Source organism: Etheostoma cragini, chromosome 22, assembly GCF_013103735.1.
Source record: "Etheostoma cragini isolate CJK2018 chromosome 22, CSU_Ecrag_1.0, whole genome shotgun sequence".
Taxonomy (NCBI): Eukaryota; Metazoa; Chordata; class Actinopteri; order Perciformes; family Percidae; genus Etheostoma; species Etheostoma cragini.
The window spans coordinates 11,001,948-11,009,498 of NC_048428.1; the positions used below are offsets into that span (position 1 = coordinate 11,001,948).

At 38.8% G+C, this 7,551-nt stretch overlaps 1 protein-coding gene across 3 annotated transcripts in view; it reads right to left on the reverse strand.

Annotated features, from left to right (window-relative positions):
* Positions 1-7,551, reverse strand: part of mllt10 (MLLT10 histone lysine methyltransferase DOT1L cofactor) — a 44,150-nt gene that overhangs the window by 23,994 nt on the left and 12,605 nt on the right. The gene's annotated exons all lie outside the window — the stretch shown is intronic.

Sequence of the window (7,551 nt, forward strand, 5' to 3'; positions counted from 1 at the left end):
CCCCCCCCCCCCCCCCCCCACCACCACCACCACCACCACCACCGGCTGCATGGAGGCTGGTGACAGTTTAGCCAGACTTCCTCTATGAGTGGCAGTTAACAGACATCACCAGCAAAATCAGGAGATAGCAGTTCCAATGTAACCTCTCAGCATGCTGGCTTCCGCTAATGCTAACGCTCCGGGGTTAGGAAACAAATGTTGCAGAGTTCCTTTTGTATGTGTATTTTTGGGGTATAACTTTTCCCTTTTTGTTTTCCATTGAATAGCTATAAAGTAGTTCGAATCACCTTATTCCATGCTGCCTGGCAGTATCTTATATATTATGTAACAGTTTGTTGCAGCTTTCTTTTAGTACTGTAAGTTGAAGTGAAATTGACTGTTTTTCAGTTGCACCATTCAAACAAGTTATTTTGTGCCTCATTTTATACCGAATCTCAAAAAAGAAAGCTGACATGTTTTTGTATCTTTTTAGAAAAGTTCAGATCCCCAGTAGAATGTAAAATTGAGTTTAAAGTGAGTAAACTGCACAGGGTGAGTTTGTAATGACTTATCTACTGGTGAATCGCTGTTTTTTTTAACCCCCGGCTATTATTTTTAATTAATCAAGTAACTGTTTAGTCAATAAAACGGGTGTAGCGTCTTTCAATTGCTTGTTTTGTCAGAACAACCATTGACAACCCAAAGAAAATCAATTAACAGTGATATAAACAGAAAAAAATTAAGAGGCTGAAACCAACAATTGTTTTCTTTTAACTCAATAAGTTAGTTACAGGATTATCAAAATTATTGTAGATTCATTTCTGTGGGGCTGTCCCTGAACTGGTTGGATCTACTACAAATTGGCGGCAGAAAGCAGACAACCAAAGAGAAATTTAGGATAAAGTGAGTGATAAAGTGAGTGACTACACAAAGTGATACCGTTAACTTAAAAATAGCATCTACTACAACAAAAAGGAGAGATGATACTGGAGAGTGAAAGAGAGAGGTACATTCTTTAGGATCCCCTTGGGTTTTTTCATGAACATTCCAGAGGTAGGTGTTGATGGACAGAGGTTGAGCTGAGAGGGTCGGATAACACACACACACACACACAACTGGGCGTGGGAAACACAACACACACACAATGTGACCCTGACACACCCTTATCAATCAGGTCAATTGATTATACAGGCAGAGACAAAGCCTTTCAGCGTGTCCTTTCCCCTCTTTCTCTTTTGCTGACCATTAGCAGGCTGATCATTTGACATGTCCGAGTGGTCTGTGTGGGGTAAATATGAGATGTGGCAGAGAATGAGGGCCACGTCTATTTATCAAGAAACCCATGAGCAATACAACGGTGGGCTGAAATCCTCTCTGTCTATGTCAAACGCTGGTCATGGGGTTCTGAACTGGGAAACTCACACACAAACACACACACAAACACTTTTCCTTAAATTGTACCTCAATACAGTTCCGAAAATACAGTCTCTCAGTACACATGGCCATCTTGTTTTTTGAATGTCGGTTGCAAAAATTATTTAAATTAAGGGATGTAACTATCCATTGATTGAAAATGTTGTCAATAAAATTATAGAACATGGTGAACAATGCTTGTAATTATCTCTCAGAAACTCAAGTCAATTGTTTTGCCAAATTAACGTCCAAAATCCAGAAATAGTCATCTTATATATAAATGAAACTAGGAAAAGCAGCAAAACCTCACATTTTAGAGGCAGAAATCATATGTTGTTTTTGCATTTTTGCTTGATGAATGACTTATAAATTAAAAAATGATCAGAACTATAAATGAATAATTTATGTTATTGACTACTCAATTGTTCTCAAACTGCATTTTGAACTGCACAGTTGGTGCAAGCGTGTAGTACTTTTCCTTGCTGTGATGCTAATAGACAAGAAATTATAATTAATTAAACTTTGCTATTTGTTATGTAAGAAAATAACGCAAATGAGGCAAGAAAAAAAGTATTGCCTTTTAATTTGATGTAACATGCATTTAAATGGTTTTCAAGTTAACGCGATGGCCTTAGGAGGAAGACAAGGGGCTGCAGATACAGAGGTGAGGAGGGCTGAGGAGAAGGGAGGGAAAAAGGGGGACGGAGGAACAGGAAGTGAGGGGAAAAATAATCCACCACGGCCTAGAGGGAATTCCCCTGTGCAGTTTCCTGCTGGATTTCTGACCAGCCATTGTGTATGTGTAGATGTTTGTTTGTGTGTGTGTGTGTGTGTGTGTGTGTGTGTGTGTGTCTGTGTGTGTGTGTGTGTTTGCGCCCTGCAGGCCTTTTCTAAGTGGGGATCTTTTAGCCCCGGTTGTAGTTTGACTGCGGGGTCTAACGTGAGGTGGGTATCCATCTGGGCCTCCAAACCACATAAAAAATGCAAATTTGGATTTGTGGACACACACATCTGAGGCTACTGATCTCTGACCCTGGGATGTGCATAGAGTGTGTGTGCACATGCGAGCGATACTCCAATGCATATAAGGCAGTATTAAAAACAACCAGGGCGGACGGGTTGGCGTGCACACACGCACACAGACAGACAGACAGACAGACAGACAGACAGACAGACAGACAGACAGACAAACACACAAACAGACAGACAGACAAACACACAAACAGACGATAAAATGTAACACAATACACAAAATGCTCCATTTTGATTTCCCAAATTATTTTATATGAGTTATCACACAAAACCTCTATTGTCTTGTTGTGGAGCTTTTCTATTAAGACCATCTATGACTGCAAAAAAAAAAAAGTTGGAAAAGGGAACTCATCACATCATTGTCATCTGGGACAGCATCGTAAACTTATTATCTACTGAGCTGTCTGAATAAACACAGGTTTAAAAATAAATCCACCATCTTGTTAGCACATGAGAATTCCATTCAGTGGAATCGGAGCAATTATTCGTTAAGCCGTTCAGGTGACAAAGACTAGCTTGGTGGAGACGCAGACTTTATCAGATTTAGAGTGCTGCAGGGCCAAGAGGCTTTTAAAATGCATCCACTCTTTCTTCCTTCCTCAATCTGAAAACACTAAGCTAACAAAATCCCCACTACTTTTATTATGTATTATAACTGTTTTATTTTTATACTCTTAATAATTAAGACTTACTATCATGATCATTTAATTTTTCTCAGGGCTTGTATTTGTGATGTTTTTCAGAGCTGGTTTATATTTCTTTCTAATGCAGATTCAAAGCATCTCCAACCTGATTGAGACATCATCTTATACAACATTTTATTCTCAACAACAACAACAAAAGTTAAAGTATACGTTTCTTATCTTGGAGGTGGTCAGGACGAAGTTTCCCTTGGCTAAAATATTCCTACACTTTAATACACACAAATACACCCACGCACACACAAAAGCTCTGGCTCACATGTCTGGGTATGTTAAGTAGGCCTACTTGTTTTTGCTTTTATTTAATAAGCATCCTTTGTTTGCTGCAATGTACTTTGCGCCAATGCTGTTTGCAATACGTGCTTGATCAAATTCACACCCCAACATCAACATTTGGACCCTTTAAACTCTTCCCAGTGACTGCTACTCAAGGACGGCCCGAGGATGGATGCAATTATAAAGTGCTGTCCAAACAGGGCTCATTGTTGGACAGCTGGGTAGGGGAATCAATGACACTGAACAGGAATCTTCTGAACAGCTCAACTCTAAAAGATCAGTCATGTGGTTGACGTGGTACATTTTATGGGGCTGTACTGGGTTGAGATTGAGTATCAACCAGTGGAAATATTCCCGACTACTTTAACATGCTGCTTTATGAGAATGACAACTGCAGGCAAACAGGGAAAAATCAGCTTGAGCCCTGTCCTCTGTTCTGACAAGGGATTGGTACACATGACAAAAAAACAGATGATTTGACACCTCCTGTAAATTTGGATTTTTCGCAGCCTGTGACTACATGTTCGGCTAACAACTGTGACTGATTAAGTCACACTAATGTAGCATTCATTAGAGGCTGTGATTACTGGTGGGTGTAGGTGGGCTTCAGGCATACTAGCTGCTAAAATACAACTGCTGCTGAGTCTATTAAATACAATTTCAGCACTCACTTGGACATCAAATTATTAAAAAGACTTCTGGGATTAAAGGACTTATTTGGTAAAACTAAAGACATTGATGCGTTTTGAGGTGTGACAAATGTTTACGCTGTCAAGATATTATGCTCAAATCCATAAAGTCTACTGCATGTGTTTTTCCTCGGGGAAATATTCATTACAATTTTGCATAAAATACCAAAATAATTACTTTCAAGGCCATTCATCCATTTCAGTTGATATTTGTCAACTGGCTTGAAAGTAATGTATAAGACTCAGGGTAGAAATTTGTTGTTGTCAACATGTAATATATTAAGATATGATAGCATAGGGGTGGTTCATAGGGTGGTGCAGTGAATATGACACATGCCTTTGGTGTGGGAGACCTGGGTTCGATTCCCACTGCAAACATCAACCAATGTGTCCCTGAGCACTTAACCCCTAGTTGCCCCAGAGGCATGCAACCACTGATATATAGCAATTGTAAGATTAGATTTTGGATATTGTGATATGACATCCGTGTTGCCTTTTTCCCCATTTAGACATTGTGTCCACATTACTGATGATTATTTATCTAAATTCTAATGTGAAGATATTTTGTTTAAGCACCAATTGTCAACCCTAGAATATCGCCACAATATCAATATCGAGGTATTTGATCAAGAATATTGTGATACGCTTATTGTCTCCCTATCGCCCAGCCTATGTACGTGGCCTGGTGTATATTTTTTACATCACGCATGGAAATGTGCATTAAAAAAATGGTTGAATGGAGACGCATCAATTTGAATCGGAATTAAATAATTGTGAGGTGCCAAGAGATTTTCACCCTTAGAAATGAGTGACGTGACGTGCAGTTTCATTTTTCGAGAGGTGCATGTCAGGCTATGGCATAGACTCAGGGAGGTCTGCAGGGGTATGCCATCGAGTCGACACAGAAGCATAAAACGGCCTTAAGAGCTGTCTTATCTTCATGTCCTTGTCTGGGGGTCTACACAAACACTGACAGAAAAAGTGACTTAAAGGTCCCATGGCATGAAAATTTCCCTTTATGAGGTTTTTTACCATTAATATGCGTTCCCCCACGCTGGTGGGATATATATTTATATATATATCCCATATTTATAATATTTTAGATGGTCCCCCCAGTGGCTAGAAATGCCAATATGTGTAAACCAAGCCCTGGGTATCCTGCTCGGCCTCTGAGAATAAGGAAAGCTCAGATGGGCCGTTCTGGAATTTTGCTCCATATGAGGTCATAAGGAGCAAGGTTACCTTCTCTTTCTCTGCTTTGCCTGCCCAGAGAATTTAGCCCACCCATGAGAGAGACCTCATGGCTTTCAAACAAGCAAAGTGGCAGTTGGACAAGGCCAAAAACATGGTGGTAGTATTTAAACAAAAATAAATTATCCCTCAAATGTAGAAAAAGCCATATCTTTTATATGTTGCTTTAATTGAACAAATGTACCCATTAATGTAGAATAACTATGAGTACTACACATTAAAAGGAAAAGAAATTCTGGATTTAGGGCACCAGTAAAAACCCACAACCACTATTGTTAACTCCTTTTCCAAAACTAGGATCTAAAGAGGCATCATGGGACGCTTTTAAGGGGTCTTGGTTATCGATTTCAGTCTAAGTCAGCTTGCTCTTGCTCATAGAATCTGTTGCCATGGTGATAAACAACTTCATCCTGAAATTACAGACAAATTACCTCCAGGCATAGATCAAGGCGTGTTTTACCCAGTCTCTATTCAAAAGGACAGATCTATGACCAAAGACTGTGCCTTTTGGCATTTCATGTAAAACTGACTCTCTGAGGCAACCTGGTGCACCATGGGATAAATCCTCTTCTTCTGGCCTCACATACAGCTCAAAGTCTGAGTCACCTAGCAATCTCTTCCCTTTGAAAGTCTACATTTCCATTTCTATACTGATACACACACACATACAAAAGAGTTAATCAATTATGTTCCTACTGCCATGCACTAGGTTATCATTCAAACTTACAGGAAAAAATAAAAACACTTTGTATTAACTTATAGAATTAACTTGAACTGTTTTACTCAATCTTGCCTCATTTTTTAAAGTTAATTTTCCATTCACCTTTTTTAGCGATAGATGTTTTGGGATAGAAACTCTGTTACATTTTCTATTCAATACATATAACTAAAAGGTCCAATATGTAATAGATTTACTGTAATAAATCCAAAAATGCCCCAGATGCATCATTATATATTAAAGGTCCAGTGTGTGGCATGTTTAGTTGTTCATTATCAAAAGCGGCATTGCCCGTTCACAAACTTCCTTTTTCATGAATATTTACCACCACCATCAATTCCAAGTATTCCTTTTGGCTTGAAATTTTACATTTCCATTTGCATGAACTGGGGTAGACACTCCATATTAATGCGCCATCTTGAAATACAATATGTTAGCCTGCACTGTTAACATGTTTTTACTGCTAAAGAGTGGTTGCTTTGGAAGAACAGCTTGTGACAGAAAGTTATGCAACAATATTTGCCATTCCCAACCACTGTCACAGAAGATGTTTGAAACCAAATGCAACTGTGTGCCAGCAACACCCAGTATGTAAAAAAACAAAAAAAAACTGACACATTAGTGCATATATACAGTACTCGTTAGATATAAAGGGTAATTATATAGTCTCGATGAAATCAACAACAAACAAGGCTAATCTAAGTTTAAAATTAAATTTGACCACTGACATTCCAGTCAAATACCATATGATACTAACATGCCGTAAACATCCATCAAGTGGTATTTTACAAACCCGCTCTGCTAACATTGCTTTTCTCATTGATTCTCTCTCTCGTACATTCCTATCATCAATACAAAGCCAGCTTAATGACATTATGCCCCAGCATCCAAAGCCATTCATACCCAATCAATATCACAGCATGAGTCTTTCTATCAGCGTTTTTTAACATTGCAAGTGTGTGTGTGTATTATACAGCCTGTCCTGTGTTTCCATTCTACAGCTGTTCCACAAATTATAACGGTAAAGTCAAGCTCCTGATTTTCATATTTGCGTCCCTCCCCCAACTGAAATAGTGTGTGTACATGAATACATCTGTATGCCTTGTGATAGGTTGTTAACTATTGGAGAGGTGGAACAAAACGTACGGTGTACTGAAAACACATTTCCTCTGCATATCCAGTTGTTGGCTACTGTGTTGATATGTCTATTTCATTCTTCTTCTCTTGTCTGATTGAATTCTGCTTGACAATGGGCTCGCTATCCACCATAAGGTTTGCATTCTGCTGGTTGCATAGTCAGAGTAAGGCTAACAGACTACAAAAGATAAGTTAACAATCATGGACAACAAACCAGCAATCTGCATTTAGCAGAGAATGCCAATTGTCTGTAAACAATAAATAATGTATCAAAAAAACTGAAGAGCAGACAAAAAAGATTCTCACAGTCTTCTGCAGGTTAACCTTTTACATCATATATATTTATACATACATA